General features: G+C 40.6%; 1 protein-coding gene across 1 annotated transcript in view; it reads right to left on the bottom strand.

Moving 5' to 3' along the window:
* The window catches only part of PHYHIPL (phytanoyl-CoA 2-hydroxylase interacting protein like), a 58,812-nt gene extending 53,810 nt beyond the window's left edge, over positions 1-5,002 (bottom strand). The window contains exon 1 of the mRNA XM_057421493.1: positions 4,852-5,002. The gene's annotated coding sequence lies outside the window, so the exon portion shown is untranslated. The remainder of the gene's footprint in view (positions 1-4,851) is intronic.
* Positions 5,003-19,777: the final 14,775 nt, after the last annotated feature.

Genomic DNA, 19,777 nt, shown 5'->3' with positions numbered 1-19,777 from the left:
GTAAAAAGGGGCACAAATTCAAGTCTTGAATATGCCTTTCTGCATATTTTGGAGGTCAACAGTCAGAGTCCATCTTAGATTGGAGGTAAATACATTTTATGATGAAAAATTATCAGAAATGATTGACACCTCCACTTAGTGCACTCAAGAGGGGAATGCAGCTCCCATGCTTTGGCTTTCTAGTAAACATACCATCTTGGGCTGGATAGCACAGTCTATGAGCAGGAGGGCAAAAAACACGTGTGCAGCTAGATACAAATGTTGATCATGGAAGTCACCTTATCTTGTTACAGAGAAGCACCATGCCATGGGGAGCCTTCTGTAGTTGCATATTCCTATACTAACCTAAACAATGTGGCCTCCAGCAGCCACTGCAGAAACCCACTCCTTGGCTAGCATGAGTTCCTGTGTAACTGCAGGAAGACTTCTGTTCTATTACAGCCATGAGAATAGTTGTCTGCCATATGTATTGTAAATAAGTGCTTATTTTAATTAAGGTTTTATCTCCTCAATCTCTGCACTAATCCTTGGTTCTCTTTCATAATATCCCACAGACCACTCCAGGGTATTTTCTAGCATTGAAAAATTCTTTACTTTGCTGGGTTTGGTCTGGTTTGATAGGCTTCTGTGCATCCATCTTTTATTTTCTGACAGAAGCCTACTAAATATGTGAGGCAAAAAAACCCACTAGTGTTTGAGCATTAATTGGATGCGAACAGCAATTTGTGTATTTGAGGAATAGCAAAGGTGCCACTAGGGTGTGTAAGTGGGAAGCTGGCACAGTAGCTTTTGCCAACATTTGCGTCAACGTGGGAGTACAGCAATATGGTAGCTGTTAACATTGCACACAGTAAATATCTCATCATATGTGAAGATATGACTAGCCTTTTGGAGGAGGAAACTGAGTATTCTCTGCATCCACAGCAGGATTTTATATATAATCCCAGCAAATGTCAGCAGGCCTTCATAGGTGCTTAAATACTGTATACATAAAATTGCTTTATTGAAATCTAGTGTAGAGTGAAATAGTGACATAATAGTGAAATAATTCACACATTGAATTATCCAGAGAAAAACAGTGTAATGCTCAACATGGAACTTATTCTCAGCTGACTGAAACCCAACGGAAAAACACATAGGCCTGCTGTTGTCAAGTATATGCGACAATTTTTGTTACTATGAGGCTTGGTTTCTATGTGCTATATATTTGTGCATCCATGAAAGAAAGCACTTATTTACAACATTTTTTCTTTCTGTTACAAATAGGAATGGTGTTAAAATTATTGGTTTAGGACCAAAGAAATTGTTTCTGTTTCCCATGAATTTGATATATTTTGTAACTATTGGAGTTAGACAACAAAGACAATATAGTAGATAAAAATGGCACTAGATCTCAGTGGGAAATGTTTATACAAGTATTTCTTGCTATGAGGTTTTCCCCTGTGGATCTCTTACAATCCTTACAGAAAGAGTCACCACATTCTTCTATTAGGAAAAAAAAAACACCTGGTGGTGGGTTTCTGTCTTCTAGTCATGTTCTGTTTTCATTTTGCCATAACATTTCTCTTTGTGAGGAGTGTGCCTGCCCTTCCTCACTTTCTGTGCCTGGGTCCACCACTGCTACTCTCCTGAGTTTCATCCCTAAAACAACTACTGATTTTGAATAATTCCCAGAGCCCAATGCTCTATAGTTCTGCCAGATATGTTCCCTTAGAAGAAAGTTCTCTACAATAAAAATGTATCATGACACCAGCAATTGAAATATCACCATTTAGAAGAGCCAAAATCACTGAGATTTTCAAGAAGTTTTGTCTGTGAAGTTTCAAAAAGGTTGATTTGCAGACACAAATAGCAACAAACACAGAACTGGAGCAAACTCAAAATATATACTATGACAGTTGGCTTGATCCTTTAGTCCATTTCATTGAAAATGAACACACTAGATTTAATAAGCTGATGTAAATTGTTATTTATGTTCAAGACCTATGAAAATTCACCAAGTTAATAAATTCCTCATTCTTATTTCTTCCTACACTGTCCACTAGTATCTTGCTGCTAGCATGTACATGAACTGCAGAGGAAACTTGCTTTTTAACACCAGGAAATTCTGGAACAAATGCCACAAAATGACTTGTCAAGCCCAGTAGTAAAACTTCCTGGCTATGCAGGTAAAGAAAGATTTTCATTCAATATTAATGGTTCTTATCCACTCTCCAAATCAGCTTCCAAAATAAGGATTCTACACATGGAACATCACCCGTAGCTTTATTTTTACATTCACAAATTATATACTGTCTTTTATGAAAGAGTTTAGGAATATAAGCTGGTGGAGAAGAAAATGACAGTACTGAATGACAGCACTGTTTCAAACTAAAATGACTTACTAAAGTGCTTTGGCTACTATGATGGACAAAAATGCTCTTATAGGCATAGAATCATAGAATCATAGAATGGTTGGGGTTGGAAAGGACCTTAAGATCATCTAGTTCCAACCCCTCTGCCATGGGCAGGGACACCTCACTATAGACCATGTCGCTCAAGGCTCTGTCCAGCCTGGCCCTGAACACTGCCAGGGATGGAGCATCTACCACTTCTTTGGGCAGCCTGTTCCAGTGTCTCACCTCTCTCACAGTGAAGAACTTCTTCCTTATAGGTTTTTGATTTTCACATGCAAATACAAGAAGGGCCATTTACACTTTTTCACTGAAAAGTTAGTGACTTGTACATTCCGTAGTAACATACTTTCAATAAGCCTCATTAATGTAGCTGTTTGCATTCACAGTTATTGTCACAATCATGAAAAAGGAAGATAATTTTTTCACTCTATGTCTTAAGCCTAAAAGCTTGAAATTTATATCTGTAGAGAAATGTCAAACTGGAAAATTCCTTCACACCAAAAAACAAATCACAAAATTGCACCTAAAGTGAAGATCCTGAAATGTTGCTCCAGAAAGTGAAATATCAGCAGACTGATTTCAGCGGCAGGCAGCAAGAAAGATTATGGGAGATGTGAGTATGACATTTTCTTCTCAGCCCACTGCCTGAGAGGAGTGAAGAGCTCATGGGGACAGGCCAGACCCATGAAGGACTGAGGAGTGAGGAGCCTGACCACCCAGCGAAGCCATCATTTCTCTTCCAGCTGGAGACCAAGGTTGTACTGTAAGCTGCCCCACTGGTATTTACCAAAGAAGTTAGAAGAGCCTCCTGCAGCCATCACCAGCCTGGCTGGATAGAAAAGCTGAAGGATGAATCTACTACTTGTTCTTTCCTAGGGTTTCCGGTGTCCTAAGGACATGGGAGCGCCCCATTAGCCTGAATGCTTACACTCGCACATTGCTCAGAGGTGGCTGAGATGCATCACCATTTCTGCTGTTGCCAGCTCTGATTTCTCTTTGAGCACATGCTTCTTAGTGTGTTAAATCTGGCTCGTAGCCAGTCCACAGACAGTGATCTTATCCTGTATACAGAGTTGTATATTTTGTGCATTTGGTAATGACAGAATAAGGCTTAAGCCATGGCTGTACTGGCCAGCTGTCTCCAGTGTGCCTTCCAAGTGCCAAAAAAGTCTTAGGAGAAATGTCAATAGGGAAATACTGTAAAATAATATTTTATATAGAAAGTACTTCACCATGATATATGCAGTGGTATTTTGGACAAGTTTTCTTAATCAGTCGGTAAACAATCTTGTATCAGAATAAGGGCAGCTGGAACTTAATGCCATTTGTAACTAGCTTTCCAATAGGAACTAAAATGAAAACAAAAACCAATCCAAGCATGCTGACCCCTGTGTGATTCATGAAAATGGAAGGTTATATGTGTGAATTTGACACAGAGTGTAGAAAGTTTTGAGAAATTTATAAAGCCAAGTACTCTTCATTTTGCAGTGAACCACTGCTCAGTGGGTTTTATAATCCTAAGGGGACTTAGGTTTTGCTGAAGCAAAACCCCTTCAGCTGTACAGTAAAAGAGCTTATTTCTCAAACCATGTGCTAAAATAAATAGTCTGACATCCCACTCAGTAGAATAGATCATTCCAGACATCTATAAATAAATAAAACTCCACTCAGAGAAGAAGCAACAAACAAACAAGAAAACCTTTAGCCTTGAGTATCTGGAGTCCAAATGCATTCAAATCCAAGAGAACAAATCATATTTGAGCTTTGACACATGCTAAAGAACTGTTCTAACCATCTCTTAAGAAGAGGACGCCATCTCTTACATCTTATTCCCATATCACATGCATGTATTCCCCTCCTCAAAAAATAAATTCAAAAATTTATGCCTTGCATGGAAGCAGCCATAACCTTTTGAACAGATGGGAAACCTGATGGACTGAGATGCAGTGAATCCCTTACTTACTAATTTCAGGAAGGGAAACTTTTAATTTTGAAAGTTGTTTTCAGACAGCTTTCATGGCTTAGAAGAAGATCAGCAATGTAGAATAATATGATTTTATATTATTTAACTCTGGAGACATGTGGGAACCAGACACAAATACTTCATATAAACAGAAAAAAAAAATTTAAAGAAAAATGCACATCAGATTTGCCTATATAATGTGGGTATTCCCACCCAAATCCCTCAGTCATTGAATACGCATGATTTTGTATCAAGCCTTTAATTCCACAATAAATTCTTCTTTTGCTCCCCAAGGCATCACTATTCCCTACTTTCTGCACATGTGAGCTTTTCACTGAATCTCATTTCCCTGCAAGCAGTGGGTCATGCTCTTCCAAGCTCTTCCATCGTTTCTCTCCTCTATTTGCCACATGCTTCCCCTAGTTGCTCAGCTCTTTGCTAGCTCCCATTCCTCCCTCCTTCCAGTCTCCCTCTACCCGAGGAGTGCCCTACCTCATGCACTGGGTGACTGGCTGGAATCCTTGATTGAGGAGTCACCCCCACTCACACTGGAGATGGTAACTTCTCCGTGGGCTCTTCTCCTTGCAGAGAGTGCCGCACTATCCTCCTGGTGCTCCTCCCCCAGCACCCGCTAGTCTTCTCATCTGGGCACAGAGAAGAGAGGTTTTGTTGGAAGTTGTGTTGGGGCCCCATGAGGGGAATGGTCCTGCCCACTCTGGACACTACCCAAACACGAAGGACACCTGACATGAAGGGTAATGCGACTAGTCCCATCCCAAAGTCAGGTGGGTGTGAGCTTTATGATCTGAAGGCAGCCTGCCTCCCAAAACCCGTTTACAGCCAGCACTCCTGGTGACCTCCCTCTTAGTATGTATACTCTCCAGTTACCAGAGCTGGGGAGGGTGACTGCAAAACCAGGCTTCCCCTGCCGCCACTGTCATCGTATTTGCATGGCAGGGAGATGATCAGGCTGCCTTTGTGGGGCCCTTTGGCAGGAGCCCAACAGCATTTCTGTGCCACTGCTCACATTGTACTGCAGGAGGATAAACACGGGTTTGTCCACAGTGCTCTCAACAGCTCTGGAGAAAATCCATGATCAACCAGCATCAAATAGGCTGAGGCTGAGCCACTCTCTGTACGCCAGCTACTGTCTGTTTCCTAATTTCCTGTCTCTTGTAGGAATATGGAAGTTTGCCGGCATCAGAGAAATAAGAAAAGGGAATATGGTGGGACTGTGATAAATATTCTTACCAGAGCCTGATGCTACAGAATTGTCTTTAATAATCCATTGTAAAGACACAAGCTGGACAGCGCTTAACATTTCTCAGGACCATGCCAGGATGCTACAGAGGTAGCAGAATGAGATAAATGAGGCAGAAAGTACTTAATGTTTGAGAAGAGAAAAAGAGGGTTACTAGTGAGAGGAGAAAAATTATTTTAAAACCAGAAAAGACCATCTCAAAAAATCCTCTCTCTACCCTACAAATGTTCAAAACCATAAAAGATGTTATCAACATTCTACTCCCTCCTGTCTAATCTCTCTTTGACAGGGAGAATAATCCTAGAAAACATAAAGACAAGATCTTTCATCTACCTGGAAATCCTGATGCCCTACTGTTAAGAAGTATGTATGAACTACCAGAGCATTACGCTGACTTTGCACAGATTTGACTAACCACATAAACTTCAAGGCCTGAGAACAGAAGAAATAGATCAGGAAAAAAACAGCAAGGCTGGCTGTCTCCAACCTTTGAGATCTCTACACTTGAAAAATTTCCCCTGTACTTCCTGAACTTAATGCATGGACTTGAAACCCTCTGGCCTTCATTGTTGAGCATTCTGCCTCCTACAGCTGTAACACAGGTACTGGTCTAGTCTTCTGCAAATACTGGATGTCAAACTTCTGTTGGGCCTCACCACGTACAGACCAAGAGTTAATGTTGCTTCTACAGTATACTCTGGGAAAATTCCAGTAACTTTAACAGAAGCTGGTGCATGTGCTATAACCTCAAATTATGGTGGTTTTGGTTTTAGTTTTGTTTGGGATTTTTTTTTTTCCATTCCTGTATCATCAATCAGGCAGGGTTCCTACGAGGAAAGCCATTCTTGAATGTAGAACCCAAAATCCAGAAAAGCATAGGTGTGCAAGCAAGACCTTCATCTGCTCTCCTTTTCCGGTACCACAACAGAGACAGCAGAGGGCTGAAGCACACATGCTAACATATGGTAAGATAGTGCTTCAGTTGTCTGTAAAACAGAACATGGCATTTCATAAACAGCCCCTTTTCCACAAAGGCAGGATTCTCCTGCTGACTCCCCCATTGCTACAGTGATCAGCTGATCAAACTCTTTGGAGTATAGTGTATATTGTCTTTATTTCACTGTCTTCAATGAAGCTAGACAAACTTACACCCACTGAGAAAGTACATACTATTGCATTAATGTACTACTGCAGTAAGGAATACAGTTGTGAAATTGCAATGCAAATATAGATATTAAAAGAAAAAGAATCTTTCTCTTTCCTAAAAGCTGTTATCCCATCAGATTTATACAGAATCATAAAAGCACAGGCAACAGACTTGATTCTCTCTACCTTTCCTCTGAAATGCACATTGTTTTAAACAAATCCAACCTTTAGAATTCCTTTTCCTATCCCAAATCAGTTACTATTTCCTGTTCTTCTTTTAATTCTTAACAAAGAATTAAATATGTATTCTGATAAAAAAATAAATCTCCTTTTGAATTACCCAAATGTTAAAATTACAGTTCTGTGGCAAAGAGATGGTGCTCTGAAGAACAGAGCCATCAACAGAAATCTTCTTGATAATGGTGTCCTTCTTTCAAATCCAAACATTTCTTTGATGTAGAATACAAATTGAGCTCTAGTGTCTAAGTCAGCTAGGATTTCAAAGTTGGCCTTTATACTTTGCCATTAATTAATTCCGTCCAAGAAATTCAAACAAAGATACAAACAAAAAAGTTCTCTAAATACGTTACATAAGGCATTCAGAATATTCCAATTCATTCCCCTCCAGGAACACAGCAGAGTCAAAGAATAGTGTACACAGCATCTTTAGACTGTATAAAAAGCACTAGAAACTGTAAGAATAGTTTAAAACCCATTTATTTAAAGCTCTCCATTATAGGAGCTATTGTAGAGTATTTGCTAATCAATCTACACTTCTGAGTTCTAAACAATTGCAGGCTTAATGAAGTGTACTTTTCTTCACTTTCAGATGCAGTAACAAAGACTTTCTTATTAAAAGGGAGAAAATGAAAGCACAAGGCAGATATTGTCTTCCAAATATTACTGGAGCTTCTAAGTGTTTTAAATATTTAATAGAAAGTCAGAAACTCTTTGGATCTGTTATTTTGGTGGAAAAAAGATCAGAGAAAGAGACTTCCTTTTCCAGTACACCCCATGTACAGCTTTAAATCATGTAGGTATGAGTGTTCTCTCTGATATGATGAGGAAAGCCTCCCAAAATCTGGCAGGGGAAACTCATACAATTTACTATTTTTTTATTTTTTTTTTTCCCCCAAATCTCATTTTGTTGCAACTGTCACGACATAAATAAAACAGAAGTAGAGAATTGGGGTCAGTGGTCAGTGAGTATAGAGAGATCTTTCAAGCTGAGTAATCAAAAATGTTTTTTCTTGGGGAGTAAGTGACACAGCATGGAGTAAGAACAGAGCACATATGCCTATTCAGCCTGAAAATAAATTAGTTTTCTTTTTCTCAAGATTTTCTTAGTCAAACTTGTGTAGAAACACAAGGGAAATTTATCCTCTAACACCTTCAGCATAAAACTTAGTAGTATTCACCCACTTGAAAAATGGATCTGGTAAAGAGGGGAAGAGGGAGAGTCACAAATACTCTATCACACCAAAAGACAAAGTGAAAAGTAGACTTTGTTTTTTCCCCCACTACCCCACAATGCATAGATGCCATCTCCCTCCTGTAGTGTTGACAGTCTTTTATAAGAGGCCACAGAGCAAAGCTGATACCAGGCAGTGCTACAAGTACCATTAACTTCTATGACATTTCCCAAGCCCATTATCTGCTACTTTTAGCTCTTTATTCTTTAGAGCCCAACTCATGAGAACTAACTTTGGGCAGCTCAATATTTGCGATAGGATATTATAATCATTGTTTTTGTGCAGCTCTTTTGATTATTTTCTTGTCATTTTATTTACCTAGGAAAAAGGAAAATTCTACCCCAAACTGTATAATTTATATGACTTAATTTCAAACACTTGATTGCAAATATGTAGCATAAGAAAGGAGGTATTTGACATTTTCTTGGCTTTTTATTTAGAGGTAGTCCTATAATAATGGTCAATCTTAACAAGGTTTTCAGTTAGACTGTCTTGTAGCATTTCCTGTGACTTTTTCAGAAGATACAATTCCTATAAGGGAAACAAAGATTAACTCCAGTGTCTATATGGGCATAGAGGAGCATGTATATTTCTATTTTTCTTTTGTCATGTTTTTGATAACTCCTGATTCAGCCTTTCTATTCCACCTGAAAATGGAAGATACAACCAAAACCATACTGTGACACATGCCTGAATGCACTGCCCCTTTCACTTAAATATGATGACTGGAAAAAGGGAAATATAACCCCCATTTTCAAGAAGGGGAAAATGGATGACCAGGGGAATTACAGACCAGTCAGTCTCACCTCTGTGCCTGGCAAAATCTTGGAGCAGATTCTCCTGGATGGCATGCTAAGGCACATGAAAATCAACAAGGTGCTTGGTGACAGCCAGCATGGCTTCACTAAGGGGAAATCCAGCCTGCCCAATTTGGTGGCCTTCTATGATGGGGCTACAGAACTGATGGACAGGGGTAGAGCAGTTGATGTCATCTACCTGGACTTGCGTAAAGCATTCGTCACTGTCCCACATGACATCCTTGTCTCTAAATTGGAGAGACATCAATTTGATGGATGGACCACTCGGTGGATAAAGAACTGGCTGGATGGCTGCACACAAAGAGTTGTGGTCAATGGCTCAATGTCCAGCTGGAGACCAGTAACGAGTGGTGTCCCTCAGGGATCAGTGTTGGGACTGGTCTTGTTCAACATCTTTGCCGCTGACATGGACAGTGGGATTGAGTGCGCCCTCAGCAAGTTTGCCGATGACACCAAGCTGTGTGGTTCAGTTGATACACTGGAGGGAAGGAATGCCATCCAGAGGGACCTCAACATGCTTGTGAGGTGGGCTGATGCCAACCTCATGAAGTTTAACCATGACAAGTGCAAGGTCCCACACCTGGGTCGGAGCAATCCCAGGCACAACTACAGGTTGGGCAGAGAAGAGATTCAGAGCAGCCCTGTGGAGAAGGACTTGGGGGTGTTGGTCGATGAGAAAATGAACATGAGCTGGCTTCAGTGTGCGCTTGCAGCCCAGAAAGCCAACGGTATCCTGGGCTGCATCAAAAGGAGCGTGACCAGGTCAAAGGAGGTGATCCTGCCCCTCTACTCTGCTCTTGTGAGACCTCACCTGGAGTATTGTGTGCAGTTCTGGGGTCCTCAACATAAAAAGGACCTGGAAGTGTTGGAACAAGTCCAGAGAAGGGCCACGAGGATGATCAGGGGACTGGAGCACCTCCCATATGAAGACGGGCTGAGAAAGTTGGGGCTGTTCAGCCTGGAGAAGGGAAGGCTGCGTGGAGACCTCATAGCAGCCTTCCAGTATCTGAAGGGGGCCTATAGGGATGCTGGGGAGGGACTCTTCATTAGAGACTGCAGTGACAGGACAAGAGGTAACGGGTTCAAACTTAAACAGGGGAAGTTTAGATTGGATATAAGAAGGGAATTCTTTCCTGTGAGGGTGGTGAGGCACTGGAATGGGTTGCCCAGGGAGGTTGTGAACGCTCCATCCCTGGCAGTGTTCAAGACCAGCTTGGACGAGGCCTTGGGTGATATGATTTAGCGTAAGGTGTCCCTGCCCACGGCAGGGGGATTGGAACTAGATGATCTTAAGGTCCTTTCCAACCCTAACTATTCTATGATTCTATGATACTAAGTCCAAAGGAAGCTGATATCTGCATTCTCATAACTTATCTATCTGGATAGATTTGTGGTCTCATTAGAGAATTTGGATATTCTCTGAGGCATGTGGCTTGGATCTGACACATTATAAACCCTTCTGCTATCTAATTGCAAATCTTAAACTCATATACAAATACAAAAATCTCTGCTACTTCTTCTTCCCACAGTTTAAATATCACTGTTATATCTTTGTATATGCTTTGTACTTGATAAATAAAAGAAGCTCTCTTGTCTTATTGTGTGGAAATTTGATATGATGTTTCTGTTTATGGTCTGGAAAAGGAAAAATTACTTCAGTAAATACAAGTAATAACCACAAGAATTTTGTGAAGGATAAACAAAACCACCTGTTAGTATGTGAAATCAATGAAATTTTGATTTTGATGGGACATGATGAAGGAAGAGTTGTATCCCAAGTGAGAAGGAAGCTAAGGAGTGTTCATTAAACTACAGTAGCTTTTAATATTAACATGGGTTTCAGAGGAAATAAGAAATTCTTTTTTTAAGGAAACAAAGTCCATCTGATCATAGAATCATAGAATAGTTAGGGTTGGAAAGGACCTTAAGATCATCTAGTCCCAGCCCCCCTGCCATGGACAGGGACACCTCACACTAAACCATGTTTCTTAAGGCTCTGTCCAATCCAGCCTTGAACACCTACAGGGATGGAGCATTCACAGCCTCCCTGGGCAACCCATTCTAGTGCCTAACCACCTTTACAGTAAAGAATTTCCTCCTTATATCCAGTCTAAACTTCCCCTGTTTAAGTTTTAACCCGTTACCCCTTGTCATATCACTACAGTCACTAATGGAGAGTCCCTCCACAGCATCCTCATAGGCTTGATACTGGAAGGCTGCTATGAGGTCTCCACGCAGCCTTCTCTTCTCCAGGCTGAACAGCCCCAACTTCCTCAGCCTATCTTCATACAGGAGGTGCTCCAGTCCCCTGATCATCCCTGTGGCCCTCCGCTGGATTTGTTCCAACAGCTCCATGTCTTTTTTATTTTGAGGACACCAGAACTGTACACAATACTCCAAGTGAGGTCCCACACAGCTTTTTAATGTATAAATAGATATCCAGGCATGGAAACCAGGCTTCACCATTTGTCCATGAAAAGCAGTATCATGCAACTAAAATCTGTATTTTTATTGCGACTACGTAGTCTGGTGTGGGGACACATGAGTACTTCTGCAGCATAGTGTGGAACGGTTGCCAGTTATGCTAAGGGCTCTGTAAGGAAGGTTTCCATGACAGCACTCTGTGTATCACTGGTATTTTGGAAATAACATTCAGTTTTGATCTCTGACTTCTACAAATGTTGCTGTTTCCCACGAAAAAAGCCAGGACTAGGCACGCATATTTTACATACATCCAGGAATGCATGGAAATGATATTACTGTGATAAACTGTACAACTATGTGATAAACCACAGAGCTATTTTATAAATGTACCTACTATACACCTTTAATTCCCTTTTCTACTTGCTGGCCAGTAACCATTCTGTCTCAGGACTTTTTCTGAAGTTTTACACTGTTGAGCAGGCTCAGACAGCTGGTGTTTCCAGTTCGCTGTCTACATTGAAATACAGACCTGTTCTTGAAAACTAACCCTGCCTCAGAGCCCAAAAGAACTTAGTTTCAATCCTGGGCCATTAAGAAAAAGAAAATAAAAACATTTCTATACATTAAAATGTGATGGCTTTTAAAGCACAATATCTTGCTTCACAGAGCTGAGGATGCATTTAGTGCTGAATGAGAAGGGAAGAGTTGGGACAGGAAATGCCTTAAAAATAATTCACATTCAGAGTTGTTCCAAGTGTTTAATCTGTTCTGCAGCTGTCTTGTTCCTCCACAACTGGACAGGGATTTTCCAAGGGGTCTGAAAGAGCTAGCTGCCCAGTTCCTATTGGGTTTCAGTAGCATTTGACCTCTTAACCCTGATGTACTGTTCTGAAGGCTATTAGACATGAAACATAGCCTTTGTACATGAGTTTAAACTAACGCTGAGTGTCTGTGATTTTTCAAGAGCAGGGCCAAAATACAGATCTTATCTGAAATGGAGAGATAGAATCTGCATTGTTTTTTGCTAGTTTGGAGCTGGGGACTTGTCTAAATCCACCTATGACGCTGATAAAGCAAACTACACTATCATATTATGCATATCTGCCTGTTAGCTTGTATGTACAATTATATACAATAAAATATCTAACTAGTTGCAATCTCCTTAAGGAGCTTTTCTTTTAATCTATCTGAGTTTCAAAGTGTAGCTAAAATTGCAGGAGGATTTTAATTGTATACAAGGTTTGAGCTTGGATAAGTGATCCATATGGATTCTTAATCTTTTGTGGGCAGCCAGTACTACTTAATCAGTGTAAAAAAAAAAAAATTAATAATAAACACAAAGAATGGGTGACATTAAAAAAGCACAGATTTTCTAGTACTTTTGGAGGTATGGCATACCTCTGATAAGTGAAAGAAGATGTACTGTTTCCAAAGTACAACTTTTATTAACTGATTTTTCCACATTTGTTAGAGGATTATGAGAAATAATCTGAAGATGGGGTGAATGAACAGCACAGCATTCCTCAGCTCAGAAGACAGCTACCCGCACACCCCATTTAAAATCCCAAAGTGGTTTTCTCCAAAAATGCCAGTCAGGAGCATTAGCCACTGGCGTCCCACTTTCATCGTGCTCCTCCACTTCAAGCTCCAAATACTCCAATAAAATATACCAACGTATGCTTTCATTCTTACGAATGCTTATCAGTAGTCTTGCACTGTTTCAGAAAAGCAGTTTTGCTGGGGCCTGGCATGGAAATAAGCCTTTTGAAGAATGTAGAGATTTAAGTTGTGAAAAGCTTGTGTGTAAAGCATTATATTCTATCCTTTGATAACATGTAACATGAAATTAGAGCTTCTAGTGCACTGGTGACACCACAGATAACCCAAAGCAGCACTTACTTTGTGCTGAGCTATGATACTGCCTAATGACTAACAGAATAAGAATTTATCTGACAGACCAGGGCTAAGAGAGAGTGTAAGACTGTTGGCACAGCCTTAGCAGTGATGATACTACCCATGATAGCTATTTATTTGTCTCTCTAAACTTACAGTAAGAGAAGGGGTGAGATCAAGTCCTGAGGAAAAACACACAGGTGAAGAAGGAAGAGGCCAAGTTTATTGTAGCAATTTATCCAGTGCAAGAGGAAAACAACACTTTTTCAGGGTCAGGTACTTATACTCACAAGTCTCATCCTTACATAGTGGTTCAGTGTTGTCTTGTAAGGTCTTAAATTTGGAGAAGTTTGGTGTGGGGGAAGAGGCACAGTCTTCCATTTCTGCGGAACACTGGTAATCACAACAACATGCAATGGTAAAGTAGTTGATGGGATGCCCCTGGAATCTACCTTATAGGGCTACATATAATGTTGTACCTTCTACATCAGAATATTTATAAAGTGATAGGAAAGAGCAAATGAAAAGAAAAATGCTGCTCAACAACTGTCTTGTCCATTTTTCTCACCAAGTTTTTGTTTGTTTTTTGAAAGTTTTTCCTATCCTTGTCTCAAATACAATATAGCCATTTTTGAGGCAAAAATGCATGTAGGCGTTTGCAGACTGGGATAGAGAAAAGTGCAGAATTTTCCCAGTAAACATGCACTCTGAGCCCACAGGGAGGGCTTGTACTTTGCCCTGCAAACCCAGCTCCACAGACCCTTCTCACAGGCTGGTACATTATGTGCCCTACAAGTCTGACAACTGACTTTTTCCTGTTCCACTCTCCTCTTTGTAACTCCCCAAACACCACCTTGCCCAAACCCTGGGAAGACAATCAAACACAAACCTACAGTCAAGGGCAAAATAATGTCATGCCAATAGCAGGTTTTGATGATAAAGTGTTCCCAACCCAGAAAATCTGGATATATATCATGTTCAAACCAAAGTCATAAATAAAAATGAAGTATGAATTAACAAGCTTAGAAGGAAACCAAAGAGGATTTTGGACTTTCTGCTTTCTGGATATCCTGGCACTTGACAAACTTCTGAGCTGGAGGAGGCTGCCTTACCTACGCTGTCTCTCTTGCACATGGAAGGCTGAATGAAGGCTGCCGAGCGCAGGTATGGTCAAAAAGAGCAGCACATTTCAGCAAATTAGAGCATGTAAGTGCAAAGCATTTAGGTGCCTTATTTTAAAAATTAAGTGTCATAGAGAAGTGAAGATGAATGGTACCTGGGAAAGGATTCTACTTCTCCTCAGAATATGTTGGCAGCATATGCCCTGTTATCATGTACTTAGCAAATTTCCTTAAAATCAAAACCTTAAACTGCAAAGTATGCCAACATTTCTTCAGCTCAGAGATGGGATTCCCTTCTATGTTTTTCCTTTTTTCCTCACCAATGAAAATTGTAATTGACACTTGAGCTATGGAAAATACACTGTAAATCCAGCTTTCAGACACCATTTTATAGAAGCTAGTAAAGTCCTTTGACTCCCTACTTGTTTTGATTCCTCTGCCTGACTGCAATGAGTGCTAGCTATGTAATTTTGGATGCCTACAATTCACTCATCATCAGCTATTCTGCCTTTTATTTTTTTTCAAGAGAGAATGCCATGCAACTCTCATCAGAGTTGATGTAGATCAATGATGAACCTTTGCTTTCATTATATTTAAAGGGGCACGAGTTATTGATTTGTGTATCAAATTTTAGCACACGTATTTTCTGTTTTGTCTGCAGTCAATCTGCTATAATGCACAGTAGACCTGTAAATCCACATGGCATCCAGCACAAAACCAGAGTAATACGAGGAAGATAATGAAACAAATATATTGGCATACAACACATTTATGTTGTCTTTAAGTTTGTGGCCGGTAGAGATCTCTATTTGAACACAGCGAAATAAGTTAGTGCCCACAAAGATATTAAATCTGCACGTCCTTGCTTTCAAGGGTTTTATAAAATGGTTACTTGCTGGACTTAAACATGATGTGCTATTTCTAGATATTTAAAATAACATAAAATTAAAAGCTAAAATTCACCTCACTGGCCATGCTTAGACATGCCAGTACATTAGAGATTAAACAACTCTACAGTTAATACAGTAGGACAGGCACCTCACTCTACCCCATCCTTATCTTGGGATCCTCTCCAAAGACCAGCTCCCACCTAGACAGCTACATAGCCGAAATTTATAAAGCCACAAATCCTGGTTGCAGTGAAAGCTGCTGATTTTATTTAAAATCAACTTTGCTTGATTTTATGGGTTTGACCCAGCCCCAATACCTCATTTCAGCGATGAATGGCATCTAATTTCTGTGAGATTAGCACATTCTCACAGTCAGGCAAATGGAAAAAGGACTTGCTGAATCATGCTCTCAGTCAAGAAGATAGATTGATGCTCACTTGTTAAAGCTTGTATAAATCATATGTCATACTTAACAGGATTAATAAACACAGTACTAAGGATAAAGAGTAAGTATACATCTGCAGTGGATCTAATGTATGGGGGGCTTTTAGCACCTTTGACCTTTCCTACTCCCAGGTGAAGGAGTACAGAAATAATGTTCAGATTTATTTCCAGTTGGAAACAAGGAAAAGGAATAAGAAAAATGAGTTAATGAATTACTGTACAAATGAAAAATGAATTACTCTACAATTGTCCACTGTGAAGGTATTATCACCCACTAATAATTCATTTTTTCCAGGGCATAAAGCACATCCATTACATGTGTCTTGCATATTAGCAATCTTGGAGTTGGGCGCAGAGAATACCAGTTTTACTTTTGCTATGTGAGCAAAACCATGATCCTATGTGAATGACTCCTTGCTGTTGTGTAAGCTTGTAAGCATCTGCATCTTTGCGTGAAAGATGAAGGCATTTCAAACGAGACCACTCAAATCACTGCTGTCCTTTCAAGCTTAGAGGACATTATTCTGAAGAAGACAGACTTGAAATGCAACAAGATTTGAGCTAATGTGTTACTGCAAAAGAAATCAACTGAGGATCAACTAAGAAGTGTTCTTTAACACACAATTCTGCTTGGCTGTGGAAATGCCTCTGGCTAGAATTTCTTTTTGAACTTTGACTCCAGTTACACAGCATTCCTGAGGGCAGGTGTGGTCATTCTAAACTCATTTTAGAAGTGGTAGGTCTGAAACCTACACCAAAGCGTAGCTAGTTTCATGGCAACGTCTTTAAGATGCTGTTTCAATAATAATAGGTCAATCAATCTCTTCAATTATTATTTGCAGGCTTAAAAAGAAACCATTTCCTTATTTTGCCTGACTCCATTTTTCACTGCACTCATCCTGTCACAACTGAAGCGTGGTCATACGAACCCTTCCTTACTACTTCTGGCCAGCACTAGTGCCAGACTTGCTGACTGACTGCAACTGCTCCTGTCTTCTGCTCAGCCACATCCGCTGCTTGGACTACTAGGAGAGGAGAGGAGCTACCCTGGGAGCCCATGGATGCCCTGTGTGCCAGGCCTTATGCTCCAAGATCCCCCTCTCCCCTCTGTGGCTACTGGCCATGTCCCCACATATGGCCTGAGGCATCTAGAGGAGCTACTTGGCTCGCAGGGCAGAACACATATGTTACCTTGGAGGAGGTGATGCGTAGGGAGCCTGGGAAGTGGAGAGGTTTAGAGGAGTTCCATTTGTAAGAACTGGTACATTCCTTTGTCCTAAGACTGAAAGTATATATAGCCTTTATAAATTCAGGGCTATTATTCCTAGCACTAATTCCCACTATCCCACCAATCCTGGAAGTTCCATTAGCAGGTAATGCAGTTTTCAGCAATCACAGTCAAACAGGAAAAATATTGCAAAAATTTATCATCTTACATATGCAGTCTTGCCTAAGAGATCACACAAGAAAGATATTACAAACTTGAGAGACAAAACTTGTTAAACAGGCTCTTGTTCTTTAGCTATCTAGAACAATGTATTTCTCTGTTGTCTTTGCTTCCCCAGGCAATTGCGCTGAAGCCGGAACACTTCTTTCATGCAGCCCAAATGCTATTTTCCATTTTGTAGTGCTACACGATTCGATTTGCTCCGGTGGTTCAAAAGTTCAGTGGGGAAGAGCTCCCGTGGAGAAGAGAGCGTGAGCAGCTCAAGCTAACAAATGGGTGCTTGCCTTGGAAAACAGCACATGTCTGTTCGCATGCATCCAAACTGCAAGCTGCTAAAGCATCCCACTGAGAGTGAGGCTGGCAGGGAAAGTGACTTTACAGACCTTTGAGTCACCAGGAGTAACACAAACAAGAGCCAGAAAAAACATTTTGCTATTTTAAAAGGAGTCATTATTATAGTGCTTGATAAAGTTTATTGTACCAATTCATGGAATTAGGAGGGAAAACAGTACCCAGTTGTTTGAGGAAAGCATTCAGATGTAAAATCTGACCTCAGCTCTGTGTTGTTGTTGTGACAGGATAGAGACAAAAGGATACACAAAACCCATAGCTAAGAAAGGGGAAATAAAAGCTGGTAGATGCTGTGTAAGGACAGTCACAGTGCACAAGTTTGAATGGAGCAGCCCTGTCCAAGTCCACGTCCAGGACAAAAATTAGTAGGAAGGCAGCAGTACTTGGGAGGTTTCAGTTACTGTTCCTTGCTAAGTTCATGCAAAAGGATTCTCAGAACAACTGAACAAAGGTAAAATATACTATTCTTTTTCAAAAAAAAGAGCAGGTCAGAGCAGTGTTATTCCACGAGCACTATATACCACAAGGAAATACCCTCCTCCTACTGGAGCCAGAGACCTTACTAAGGAAGAAGAATTGCCCCTATGCAGTAAGCACGTAACAATTTTTCCACACCAGTCTACTACATTTTTATAGCATATCTTATCAGGAAGGGTTTGAAAGATATTTAACATGCTCTGCAGTGTTAACAGGACCGTTCAGCTACCAATATATACAGGCTTTAATGTCATACCACATCAATAGCTAACCATTCTGCCTGGAATTCCTTCTTTGTGGTGGGACAGGAGAGCTCACAGCACACAGGCACACCACTCCAGAAGACAAAGAGCCTTGTAGGGAGTCCTCCCAGCACTCTCACTGCCAGCTCTGTCCCCAGCACTCACACTGGTGTCTCAGAGAGCACCCAAGCAACCTCACCACCTTACACTTTACTTGCCAGGATATTTTACGTATAAACCCTCAACACTTTCTTGTGAACACACCTTACTGCTTGGGGAATAAAGCATGTGCGAGCAGATGTTAGCCCCCTTGCTCTGTAGCTCCTAGAGGCACTCAGGAAGAGAGAAGGGGAGGAAAGTGCATAAATCCTCACCACCAGGCAGGCAATGATGTCCTTGTTGCTACATAATCCATCTACTCAAAGCTACATTGAAACCCAGCTAACCGTAAGACTTTTCTGAAGCACCTCTCCCTGCTCGTGGTTTATTGTACTGCATGGAATGGTATATCCTGGGGCACCATGTTGTGCATAAGCTACCAAGGAAGCTTTACAACCTGCTGAGCTTGAACAGACCCAAAGAAATTATTTAGAGCTGAGGTTACCTCTAGGGCACTGCAGACCTCTTAAGCCCTGTGCTTAAAGTGTCTGTTTATGACCTCTTTTTTTTTCCCCAACATAATATGAAATAATTTGGGTGATGAAGCCAGATGCTGGTAGACAATATTGTGAGGTCAAAATGCTTTATACATTGTGGTTGGAAAAAAAAACCCAGCAGTTACTGAATGCTGTGGTTTACCTAAAGTGCTCTTAGTGTTATTTTTTAAAGGCACACCAGCCCTAGAAATATTCAAGATGGGTGGTCAGTACTTTTATTTCAGTGTCAAGCAACTGGTGGAAAATAGGAACAGACAAGCCATGAAAGCTTAAGCCTACCTTTGGCTGCTTTTCTGGCAAGAAATCCCTGTTCAGCCTGAAAATGCTGCCGTAATCCACAAGCAGAAAACTGTGGATGGAAAGATATCTCAGAACATGTGTCAGTTTTAATGTATGAGGCCTTTATCGTGAGGCAGAGCTAAGAAAGAAGTCCAAAACCACTGAGGGCATTGTGGCTTTTTTTTTTTTCTCTGATAGTAACAAAACTCCTGCATGTTACTCTTTGTGGCTTATTATGTGTCTGTGCATCAGGAGCACATGAATTTTGATTTGTAAATGTTCAGACAGGACAAGAAACGTGATCCAAGGATAGGCTTTATTTCTGTTCTGAAGCTGCATTTTTTTGCTGGCCTGAGACTGTTGAAGAATGATACTCTGTGTTCTCATATCAAACTAGCTGCAAATACACTAAGAGCATAATTATATCAGAAACTACTTTACTCACTATCATCTTATCCCCCACCACTTTACAAATCATAGAATCATGGAATCACTTT

The sequence above is a fragment of the Pezoporus wallicus genome, unplaced genomic scaffold (genome assembly GCF_028554395.1).
Source record: "Pezoporus wallicus isolate ANWC-B61680 ecotype Strahan unplaced genomic scaffold, APGP_CSIRO_Pwel_v1 contig_4816, whole genome shotgun sequence".
Lineage (NCBI taxonomy): Eukaryota > Metazoa > Chordata > Aves > Psittaciformes > Psittacidae > Pezoporus > Pezoporus wallicus.
The sequence above is the reverse complement of the archived record's forward strand: the minus strand, read 5'-3'. Positions and strand labels throughout refer to the sequence as shown.